This window comes from Amblyraja radiata, chromosome 27 (assembly GCF_010909765.2).
Source record: "Amblyraja radiata isolate CabotCenter1 chromosome 27, sAmbRad1.1.pri, whole genome shotgun sequence".
NCBI lineage: Eukaryota > Metazoa > Chordata > Chondrichthyes > Rajiformes > Rajidae > Amblyraja > Amblyraja radiata.
Genome location: NC_045982.1, coordinates 35,504,092 through 35,516,796, shown reverse-complemented (window position 1 = coordinate 35,516,796; position 12,705 = coordinate 35,504,092). Strand labels below are relative to the sequence as shown.

General features: G+C 43.4%; 1 protein-coding gene across 1 annotated transcript in view; it reads right to left on the bottom strand.

Annotated features, from left to right (window-relative positions):
• The window catches only part of rspo1 (R-spondin 1), a 282,583-nt gene extending 275,180 nt beyond the window's left edge, over window positions 1-7,403 (bottom strand). The window contains exon 1 of the mRNA XM_033045492.1: window positions 6,843-7,403. The gene's annotated coding sequence lies outside the window, so the exon portion shown is untranslated. The remainder of the gene's footprint in view (window positions 1-6,842) is intronic.
• Window positions 7,404-12,705: the final 5,302 nt, after the last annotated feature.

The following is a 12,705-nucleotide window of genomic DNA, read 5'->3' as shown; positions in this document are numbered from 1 at the left end:
GGTGCGAGAGTAGACCACCAGGTCCGTCGAGCCCGCACCGCCATTCGCTCATGGCTGAACACTAAACAGACACACTTACCCACAAACAGTAGACACAAGACACAGAACACAAGACACTACCCTCCCCTTTATACCGCTATCACCCCTCTCCACCCCAAGAACCGCGTGATCTCCTGGGGGAGGCAAAAAACCGGATAAAAACCCAGGTCCAATTCGGGAAAAAAATCCGGGAAATTCCTCTCCGACCCCAATCCAGGCGATCGACACTTGTCCAGGAGATCACTCAGGTCTTACTATACTAACCATACCTAGGTCCATATCCCTGCCCTCTCCCCGTAGCCCCTTATCCCCTTGGCAGCTAAAAAAACCATCTATTTTAGACTTAAATATATTTAACGTTTCTGCTTCCACTGCTCCCTGGGGCAGTGAATTCCATAAATTAACCACCCTCTGGGTGAAGAAGTTCTTCCTCATCTCAGTTTTAAAAGAGCCCCCCCCTTATTCTGCGACTATGTCCCCTAGTTCTAGTTTCCCCGATCATTGGGAACATCCTCGGTGCATCCACCCGATCAAGGCCCCTCACGATCTTATATGTTTCAATGAGATCGCCTCTCATTCTTCTAAACTCCAAAGAGTAGAGTTCCAGCCTACTCCAAACTCATTCCTACACTTGATGGAGGAGGGGGGGGGGGGGACAGATAGAGAGAGGAGAGGTGAATGGGATGGGAAGTATGGGGCAAGAGTGAACACAGGTAAGGATGGGTGGATACGCAAATTAGTAAATTGGGAGAAGGAAAGGTGGAGATAGTAATCAAGGCTGGAAGCACCAAGTGGAGAAGACAAAAGGGAGCAAATAGTGGAATCAGATTAGAAAGGAAGGTGCAGATGGAAGTGTAGCTCAGGGAGGGTTGTTGGGTGGAAGGGAGTGGTGGGAAGTGGGGAAAAACATTTGGAGACCTGAAGTAGGGAGAGATGTGTGATGTGGATGGAAGGATGGAGAAGGTCAAAGGAAATTGAGTGTGGGTGGGGGTGGGGGAAATGGGGAAATGGAAAAAAAGGAGTGTGAGGGATTAGGAAGATGAGCAGACAAGGATAAAGAGGATAGTATGGTTGACCAGAAATGGGGGAATTTGGGTTGTAGGCTGCCCAAGGTGAATATGAGGTGCTGTTCTTCTAGTTTGCATATTGCTCACTCCGACAATTGAGGAGGCCAAGGCCAGACAGGTTGGTATAGGAATATGGGAATGAGAACTGAAGTGCAGAGAGACCAAGAGCCGTTCGGTGAAGTGGTCACCTTATATACATTTGGTCCGCTGACAGAAAATACCTTGTTGTGATTAACTATTGCAATAGATGAGGTAGGAGGAGGTGCGCATAAATCTCTGCCTCACCTGGCGAGGCTATTGTGGAGCCAGAATGGAAGTGTAGGAACAAGTGTAGCACTTCCTTGTGTTGCAGGAGAAAGTGTTTGATGGAGAGAGGTATTGGTGGCGAGGGATAGAAACATAGAAAATAGGTGCAGGAGAATGCCATTCGGCCCTTCGAGCCAGCACCGCCATTCATTGTGATCATGGCTGATCATCCCCAATCAATAACCCGCGCCTGCTTCTCCCCATATCCCTTGACTCCACTAGCCCCTAGAGCTCTATCTAACTCTCTTAAATCCATCCAGTGATTTGGCCTCCACTGGCCTCTGTGGCAGGGAATTCCACAAATTCACAACTCTCTGGGTGAATTTTTCTCACCTCAGTCTTAAATGACCTCCCCGTTATTCTAAGACTGTGGCCCCTGGTTCTGGACTCGCCCAACATTGGGAACATTTTTCCTGCATCTAGCTTGTCCAGTCCTTTTATAATTTTACATGTTTCTATAAGAAACCCCCTCATCCTTCTAAACTCCAGTGACTACAAACCTAGTCTTTTCAATCTTTCCTCATATGACAGTCCCGCCATCCCAGGGATCAATCTCGTGAACCTATGCTGCACTGCCTCAATCACAAGGATGTCCTTCCTCAAATTAGGAGACCAAAACTGTACGCTATACTCCAGATGTGGTCTCACCAGAGCCCTGTACAACTGCAGAAGAATAAGGATGTGAACCATGGAGTGATATCTGTGGAATGCAGAAATGGGTGGGGAAGGGAGGATGTAGCCAGTGCCTGGATTGCTATAGTTTTAGAGATACAGCATAGAAACAGGCCCTTCGGCCCGAGTCTATACCGACCAGCGATCCCTGCACACTAACACTATCCTACACACAATAGGGATAATTTACAATTTTACCAAGCCAATTAACCTACAAACCTGTACGTCTTTGGAGTGTGGGAGGAAACTAGAGATCCATGAGAAAATCCACGCAGGCCACAGGGAGAACGTACAAACGCCATACAGACAGCACCCATAGATAGGATCGAACCCGTGTCTCTGGCGTTGTAAAGCCCCTGTCCCACTGTACGAGGTAATTCACGAGTTCTCCCGAGTTTTCCTGATTCGAACTTGGAGAATGTCCGTAGCGGGTCGGTAGGAGATCGTGGATGTCTCGTAGCGGCTCGTAAAGTAACAATTTCTTTACTCGTGGACATTTTTTACAGGGATGAAATAACGTCACGAGTTACCGGTTGTCCCGAGTACCTACCGTTAGCATTACGAGCCGCTACGAGACATCCACAAACTCCTACAGACATTCTCCGAGTTCGAATCAGGGCAAAACTCGGGAGAACTCATGAATTACCTCGTACAGTGGGACAGGGGCTTTAGGCAAAAACTCTACTGCTGTGTCACTGTGCCGCCCAAACGGCAACGCCCAAATTACGTTGAAGCTGACAAAACTGTCAGAGAATGATGTGACAGATGCGAAGGCTGGTGGGGGTGAAAAGTGAGGACCAGGGAAGACCTATCCCTGTTCCGTCTTGGAGGGGGATGGCGAGAACAGAACTGTAGGAAACAGAGGAGACAAAGGTGATGGCTCCATCCAAAACAGAGAGGGGGGGGGGGGGGGGGGGGGGGGAAGGGGGCTGTTAGTGACATGTTTCTTAATGAAAAACCCATCTCAGATGTTCTCGAGCGGTATCTTATCTTTAGACCAGATGCGGCAGAGATGGAGAAGCATCATTGCAAGAGGCATAGTGGGAGGAGATGGAGTCTAGGTATCTGTAGGCCAGTGGGGGAGTAGATATCTATGGGTAGCCTGTCTCCTGAGATGGAGACAGAGAAATCAGAAAAAGGGAAAGATGTCTGATTTGGAATAAGTGAATTTGAATGGTAGTTGGCGGTGAACTTGGCTAAATGAATGAGATCTGCATGGCTGCAGCAGGCATTCGCAATGCAGTCACAATTGGAGCAGTGAAAGAGTTAGCAAGTTGTGCCAGGGTACATAGGAACAAAGGGCATTCACTGTGGCCAACAATACACATGCTCCCATGTGAGTGCCCATGGCCACAACTTTGATTTGAAAATAGTGAGAGGAATCAAAGGAGAAGTTGCTGAGGATAAGGACCAGTTCCACCAGGCAGGGGAGACTGTTAGTTGAAGATATGACACAAAAAGCTGGAGTAACTCAGTGGGACAGGCAGCATCTCTGGAGAGATGGAATGGTGGGGTCACTGTTCTAGGATGAAACGTAGGGTGTTAGTTGAGTGGATGTGGTGGGGTCACTGTTCTACGATGAAACGTAGGGTGCTGAGACCTTTCTGATGCAGAATGGAACTGTTAATCTTGGGAAATATAACATTGGGAGTCTGCACTGTTAAATAATGGCTTTAATTATTTCTATAAAGAATTCTGCTTTTGGCCCGTTTATTTATGAAGATTTGTGACTAATCCAGGAAAACATACAGTAGTAACCATCTTGATTCAATTTTCTGAGTTTATTTAAACATCAGGGCAAATGTACACATTTTTAAAGCAAAAACAAGTTTGAAAGTGCAGCTGACATGCGGATTGAAATGGGTAGCTTAAACCATGCAGGTTAAAGCCGTCTGCTTCAAACTATGGCAGTGCTTGTTGTGTGTTGTGTGGTTTAGTTTAGAGATACAGCGCAGAAACAGTTTTTGGCCATTGAATCCGCACCAACTAGCACATTAACACTATCCTACCCACACTAGGGACAATTTAAATTTATACCAAGCCAATTAACCTATAAACCTGCACGTCTTTGGAGTGTGGGAGGAAACTGAAGATCTTGGAGAAAACACATGTGGTAACGGGGAGAACGTTCAAACTCCGTACAGACAGCACCCGTAGTTGGGATCGAACCCGGGTCTCTGGCACTGTAAGTGCTGTGAGGCAACAACTCTACCGCTGCGCCACCCCACTGTCTATTTCATTTACCTTTTGCTTAAGTGCCACAATCAAAGAGTTGTACTGCTAATTCTATATAAATCTTAAATTATTTCCATTCATTTCGTTAGTCGGTTAACAAGTTTGCAGGCAGCACTAAAATTTGTTGCCACACTCAGTATAACACTCGTCTAAATGATCCAGCAGTGGAAAAGTCCCAGTCACATTGTAATCCCCCATGCAGTAGTGTGCTAGACATACATGCACATTACAATGGGCTGATTCTGCAAGTATGGATTAACTTTTAAGCACCGGTGCTTATGGTGGGTTTCCACCATTATAGATTGTGTGGTAATATAGCTGATCAGATCCTTTGTAGAATCCACCCCAGTTTAGAGTGGAAGGTGATGCAGCCAAATATCCAGCCCAGAATGTTTCCTAATCCCTGACAGAAGAATAGGGTTTAAAAATGGGTAGGAAGGAACTGCAAATGCTGGTTTACACCAAAGGTAGACACAAAATGCTGGAATAACACAGCGGGACAGGCAACATATCTGGATAGAAGGAATGGTCTGAAGAAACGTCTTGACCTGAAACGTCACCCATTCCTTCTTTCCAGAGATGCTGCCTGTCCCGCTGAGTTACTCCAATATTTTGTGTCTATCTAGGGTTTAAAATGGCATGATTTGAAACATTAGCAGAATGTTATTTCTAAATGATGCATCGAATGATGATTATTGCACTTGTTGAAACAATTTATAATCCACACATCTACGGTTTTTCTAGGTGGAGAAAGTGGGGGTAAAGGAAGGAAGATCCCCAAACTTATTATATTGTAATCAAATCACATTATTATATTGTAATCAAATCATCACAAATCAAATCAGAATCAAATAACATAGAATCAAATAAAATCAAGTATCAGACAGCTATGTGACTTTCTTGAGTTGAGTTTATTGTCACGTGTACCGAGGTACAGTGAAAAACCTTTGCTGCGTGCTGGCCAGTCAGCCGAAAGACTATACACGATTACAATCAAACCATCACAGTGTACAGATACAGGATAAAGGGGGCTCAGGCAGGAGAATATCCACTAAAGTCCCTTCATTGAAATCTACTCTTCACTGCAACCCTAAAGCCATGATAACTTTAGTATGATCTTACTCCGAAGATCCACAACAAAATGCACAGGACCCTTTGTTAAATGGAGGCAGTCATATTTATATTACTGGTAGTATTTACATTTATACAAAACGACTGTCAACTCATTTAGTCGAATATTAATTACCTGATCATTTAATTAAATGTTAGTTTTCATGATTAAGCAAATTCAGGACATAGGATTTATCCCATACATAATAGAAGTGGGAAAATAATGTTCAGTGTGAATAAAACAGAACCAGTTTCAAGTGGTCAGCTAAGACCATGAAGAAGCTTTTGGGCAAGAGTAGAATTAATAAAGTCGAGAATATGGCAAGTTTCTTTCTTTTTTTTTTTTTTTTTTAAGTAATTTAGACAGGCAAAGAGTGAATGTAAATAGAAAAATAATTATACATTTGGAATTTATTACGCTCAATATTGTCATATCAAATGCACCAGTGTATATGAGTAGAACAGCTTAATATGGTTGCTCTAACAAATCCTATTAAAGCTATTTCTTAACCTGATTCATTGGGCATGAAACCCCCTCGATTGAGTGAAGTACCCGTTTTAAATTCCACCTCATGTTACTTTCTGTGAATCCAACTGAAGGTAATATTAGATGGGATAGCATCGCAACTAAACTTTGCAGTGTTCTGATGGGCTAATCAGATCAAAATCATCCTTATATGCCAGATGAGTTATACATTGGTCCGAAAAATAATTCATAGTTATACAGAGTTCATCTGCTCGCTGGCTTGGCACCTTGTGGGAATGCCTGAATGGTTTTGAACCTGTGTGTTTCTGATCTCACCCACACTAGGATGGAGAAAAGGTTCTCAACCAAGCTGGGCTGCTTTCCCCATTGGGAAACACACAGTTGAAGGAAACATGTAATGCTGGCATATTTTACAGTGATATCTGCAGAAGGGATTAATCGTGTTGTACACCATGTAGTACCTTAGAAAACCTAAATCACAAGTTAGTTTCTCTGAAACTCTCACCACTGTATCTCTATCTTCACTAACAATATCCTAAACTAACCGGAGGGCTGCTTTGCCAAATTTATGAACGTTATTGTTTTCTGTTTCATTCTCGCATCTTTGATGATTACTCTGCCACATATGGGGCAGTTTTACCTCAGAATTCAGGGACTTGCCACAGAACATGGAAAATATTATTGAAAAATAAATTCAACTACAAGTTGTCGACTCTTGTATCAGTTGTCAAACATGCACTTTGGTTGCACTTAAATGTTTCAAATGACACAGGTTTAATCCGACAATTGTAAGAACGCTCAAAGTATGAGGGACAAAGAAAATAGGTACATTTATATTGTAATTATCATTTGCAGAAAATAAATGATTACAATCTCAATTTCAATGCAGAACGTTTTTCTTCCGTTGAAATAACAAAGTTTCTTACCTAAATATTGAAAACCAGCTGCGGGGCCATCAACAGGTGCCGATGAAGATTATTTTATTTGTTTTACCACAGCCAACAAAAAACACAAACCAGTTAAACTGTGTTAATCTTTGTTAAACTCTTTGGTCTTCAGTTGCAAAACTTCTTTCTTGAGAGTGTGGTCTTGGTACAGTCTGTAAAAGTTAGCTTCTAAATTGCTTCAATTTCAGCTTGACAGCAATCATAGCAGCGTGGCTGCAAAGCAGAATATGGCTTAATTTTACAGTGTTCCAGTGCGTGCACAGACACCAGTTCACACCGTAGCACAGATATCAATGGGGCAAAGCCACTGGATGTGAAGCATCTGAGAACTAGAGATGGAATTTCCTCCAACAGGATCTTCTCTCTAATTCATCTCACGCAATAAAGCTTCTTAACAACCACTTAGGTCATTTTCTGCTCAAGAAATCCAGTTTTTGATTCAGACTCCGTGTTCACGAAACACTGATTATAGCTCAGAGCCCACAACATCTCGCTTTGAATAAACATCCAGCTCTCGGTCCAAGCATTACACAGGCTGAACACATTTAGTCACACCTCTTTACATGTTCATGCCAATCAAGTGATCAAAGGCAAAGTCTGGACTGGATCAGCATCCATTCCTCCCTCGTTGGTTTCCTATGGATAAATAGGGTCCCGGATCTGCATGGGATTCTGCAACCCGCTAATAAACTATTCCTTAGTAACATACTTTTCGACACATGTTCTGTTCTGCAAATAAAAGTCCAGCAACAAAGCCACAAGTAGCTATGGCTTATTCTCAAGCTCTGGGTAGAACTGTAAGATATCATCCAAAGGTGAACACAGGAACAGTAAAATGAATGTCTATATGTTTATTTAATAACTATGTTTGGAGGTTGCAGTATTTATAAAATATATTTACATGGGTGTCTCAGCTGAAATGATCAACAATTTGGTTAGTCATATGAGAATATGTAGAAATAAATATTTCACTCACAGTAGATTCCAGCTAAACCCATTTCATATCCTGATTGCACAGAAAATGGTTTGTTTCAAATGAGAAGGTTCAGAGGAACGTGCATCATGTTCTTAGGTGATAAAATTAGGCCATTCATCCCATCAAATCTACTCCGCCATTCAATCATGGCTGATCTATCTCTCCCTCCATTCTCCTGCCTTCTCCCCATAATCCCTGACCCCCATCACATTTGGCATGATGTTGTCACATGAAAATAATCTTCAGCTTGGCATTGAATTATATGATGTGAATTAAAGTCCAATATTTGTAAAATCATTCTAAACGTGGAAGGAATAGGAATAGAAATGGCAAGCACAGTGTCAGGCAATATGACTGGCAATATTCTATTGAGGGAGTGCAGTGTAGGTTTACAAGGTTAATTCCCGGGATGGCGGGACTGTCATATGCTGAGAGAATGGAGCAGCTGGGCTTGTACACTCTGGAGTTTAGAAGGATGAGAGGGGATCTCATTGAAACATATAAGATTGTTAAGGGCTTGGACACGCTAGAGGCAGGAAACATGTTCCCGATGTTGGAGGAGTCCAGAACCAGGGGCCACAGTTTAAGAATAAGGAGTAAGCTATTTAGAACGGAGACAAGGAAACACTTTTTTTCTCACAGATAGTGGTGAGTCTGTGGAATTCTCTGCCTCAGAGGGCGGTGGAGGCAGGTTCTCTGGATGCTTTCAAGAGAGAGCTAGATAGGGCTCTAAAAATATCGATCAGGGGATATGGGGAGAAGGCAGGAACAGGGTACTGATTGGGGATGATCAGCCATGATCACATTGAATGGCGGTGCTGGCTCGAAGGGCCAAATGGCCTACTCCTGCACCTATTGTCTATTGAAAACTTGACCCTCAGGTTCCCATAAAATCTTTCACCTCTCACCTTAACCCTATGCCCTCTAGTTCTTGATTATCCTACACTGGGAAAAAGACAATGTATTTACCCTATCCACTTCCCTCATGAAATCACTTCTCAGCCTCCAGCCCTCCAAGCAATAAAGTCCTAGCCTGCTCAAGTTTGGGCACTCAAGCCCTGGCAACATTCTCTCTGCATGCTCTCTAGCTTAATAGTGTGTTTCCTCTAGTAGTTGACCAAAACTGAACACAATGCTCCATGTGTGGCCTCACCACCTCATCGTGGTCTGCTGATAAGGAAGTCAAGGATTGAATTACTATGGAGACAAATGAAGACCCCTGTTCTCTAACTGATAAAAGATAAGATAAGATTCAAGGGGATGATGGCACTGAACACCAAGCTACAGTTAATAAACAGCCGTCTGGTGTATGTGTTCTTATCATCCAAGTGATCTGATGCAAAGTGGAGAGCCAGCAAGATTGGAATCCCTGTGGATGTGTTAGTGTGCGTGGCTCCAGGTCCTTACGAAGGCAGGACTTGATAGATGTCATAACCAACCTCTCAAAGCATTAGTGCCACCGGTCATTGAGGTAATGAAGTGATTTGGAGACTCAACAGACCGCAGATGTTGGAATCTTGACAAAAAACAAACATCTGGAGGACCTCGTGTGTACAAAGGAACTGCAGATGCTAGTTTATACCAAAAATAGACACAGTGCTTGAATAACTCAATGGGTTTGAAGAAGGTCCCGACCCGAAACGTCACCCATCCTTTTTCTCCAGGGATTGCTGCGTGACCCGCTGAGTCACTACAACATTTTGTGTCTATAGCTGGAGGAACTCATTGGGTCAGGCAGCATCTGTGGAGAGTATGAAGAAGGGGCCCAGCCCAAATATACTCTGCTTATTTCCATCCACAGATACCTGATCCACTGTTCCTTCAGCTGATTGTTCATTAAGTGCTTTAATGGTGACATTGTTAATAATAGAGGTTTAACTTCAGCATGGATTATTTGCCATGGTGAAATTCATCATCTCCAGATCCCTAGCACAGCATCTTAATCACCAATCCATTACAGCCCCTGGCTCGGTTACGTCATTTAATGAGTTTAGTTTAGTAATACAGCGCGGAAACAGGCCCTTCGGCCCACCAAGTCAGTGCCCACCAGCGATCGCTGCATTCTAACACACAGTGGGGTGCCTCAGGGATCTGTGTTGGGTCCACTGTTGTTTGTCATGTACATCAATGATCTGGATGATGGTGTGGTAAATTGGATTAGTAAGTATGCAGATGATACTTAGATAGGTGGTGTTGTGGATATTGAAGTAGATTTTCAAAGTCTACAGAGAGATTTAGGCCATTTGCAACAGTGGGCTGAAAGATGGCAGATGGAGTTTAATGCTGATAAGTGTGAGGTGCTACATCTTGGCAGGACAAATCAAAATAGGACGTACATGGTAAATGGTAGCGAATTGAGGAATGCAGTTGAACAGAGGGATCTAGGAATAACTGTGCATAGTTGCCTGAAAGTGGAACCTCATGTAGATAGGGTGGTAAATAAAGCTTTTGGTATGCTGGCCTTTATAAATCAGAGCATTAAGTATAGAAGTTGGGATGTAATGTTAAAATTGTACAAGGCATTGGTGAGGCCAATTCTGGAGTATGGTGTACAATTTTGGTCGCCTAATTATAGGAAGCATGTTAACAAAATAGAGAGAGTACAGAGGACATTTACTAGAATGTTGCCTGGGTTTCAGCAACTAAGTTACAGAGAAATGTTGAACAAGTTAGGTCTTTATTCTTTGGAGCGCAGAAGGTTAAGGGGGAACTTGATAGAGGGTCTTTAAAATGATGAGAGGGATAGACAGAGTTGACGTGGATAAGCTTTTCCCATTGAGAGTAGGGAAGATTCAAACAAGAGGACATGACTTGAGAATTAAGGGACAGAAGTTTAGGGGTAACATGAGGGGGAATTTCTTTACTCAGAGAGTGATAGCTGTGTGGAATGAGCTTCCAGTGGAAGTGGTAGAGGCAGGTTCGATTTTATCATTTAAAAATAAATTGGATAGGTATATGGACAGGAAAGGAATGGAGGGTTATGGTCTGAGTGCAGGTAGATGGGACTAGGGGAAAATAAGTGTTCGGCACGGACTTGAAGGGCCGAGATGGCCTGTTTTCCATGCTGTAATTGTTATATGGTTATATGGTTATAATAAGGACAAAAAATTTTACCAAGTCAATTAATCTACAAACCTGTACATCTTTAGAGTGTGGGAGGAAACGAGGGCTCCCAGAGAAAATGCAGGCAGTCACGGGGAGGACTACAAACTCCATATAGACTGCGCCCGAGTCAGGATTGAACCCGGGTCTCTGGCGCTGTAAGGCACCAACTCTGTGTCACCGTGCCACACCTCAGCTTTCTCAGGTTAAAAATGTATTTTGTCCAGCTCTAGCCTTGCAATTCTGCTCAGCCTCCACACTGCAGCTGATGGGCTTTAACATCCCCTTGTTGCAGAGCCAAAGAGGGCTGCTCCTGACCACCTCATCCTTGCCCATCCTGCACTCCGTCTGTGAATGTAACATGATTGAACATCTGTTGAATCTTGAGGAATATCATGAGTACCAGCTGTTCAGTTATAAAAATCAAAGGGAACTTGAACTGTTATTGTTAAACTTGCAAATTTGGAAGTTTGTCAAGCTGGTTTTACTTTTCTTTTAGAAAGAGGAATAAATGTATTGTATTGAATGTAAATGATTGTAAAGCCATTCTCTGACGTATTTGATCATGCCTGTGTTGTACGCATCTCCACAATGAATGGGGAATGTACCAGGCATACTGTTTCAAGATCTCTCTGATTCCCGCATATGATTATGTGCTTTCTCCTTGTAAGTTTAGTTTAGTTTAGTTTAGAGATATAAAGCGGAAGCAGGCCCTTCGGCCCACCGAGTCCCCACCGACCAGCGATCCCCGCACAATATCCTTCACACACTATGGACAATTTACACCTACATCAAGCTAATTAAACTACAAACCTGTACACCTTAGGAGTGTGGGAGGAAACAGAAGATCTCGGAGAAAACCCACGGGGTCACAGGGAGAACGTACAAACTCCGTACAGACAGCACCTATAGTTAGGATCGAACCAGGGTCGACGGTACTTCAAGGCAGCAATTCTACCACTACACCAGTGTACCGCCCAACACAAAAAAACCACGGTTAGTGACTCTATTCTCCTCTTCTCTACCTTATTTTCCTCTATCACCAAGTTGTGCCAGTTACAGGGAGCCCATCAGTTGAGAGACCACCATGGCTTTGCATGGAGCACATGCAATGGGGCCAGCAATGTCTGGTATGTATGCAGCACCTTGTGCTTTCATACAATGTATAGCCACATGTTTACGGCCACATGGTTTTCCACTCTTTCTCTTCCATCCATCATAAATGAGGATCCAGAATTTCCAATGATCACCTCCAAGTAAGAGGGACTTGAAGACAAAGTCTTAGTGGCACGGTGGCGAAGTGGTAGAGTTATCACGCCAGAGACCCGGGTTCGATCCTGACTTCAGGTGATGTCTACATGGAGTTTGTACATTCTCCCCGTGACCTGCGTGGGTTTTCTCCAGGTGCTCAAGTTTTCTCCCACATTCCAAAGTCATGCAGGTTTGTAGGTTAATTGGCTTGGTATAATTGTAAATTGTCTCTAGTATGTGTAGGATAGTGTTAGTGTGTGGGGGTCACTGGTTGGCAGGGACTATGGGAAGATACCTGCTCCCTTGCTGTATCTCTAAACTAAACTAAACAGAAGGCACAGTAGGACATAGGATCTTGGGTGCAGGTTTAAAAAGAGAGCAATTGGTTTGGAAGATTGGTTAATTGGACAATTAGGCAATTTATCATCTGATATAAGCAAAACTTGCTCAAGGGGTGCGGCACTGTCGAGGGAAGTTCCCTGTGAGAAAAATGCGAGTCTTCGGCGAGGAGGC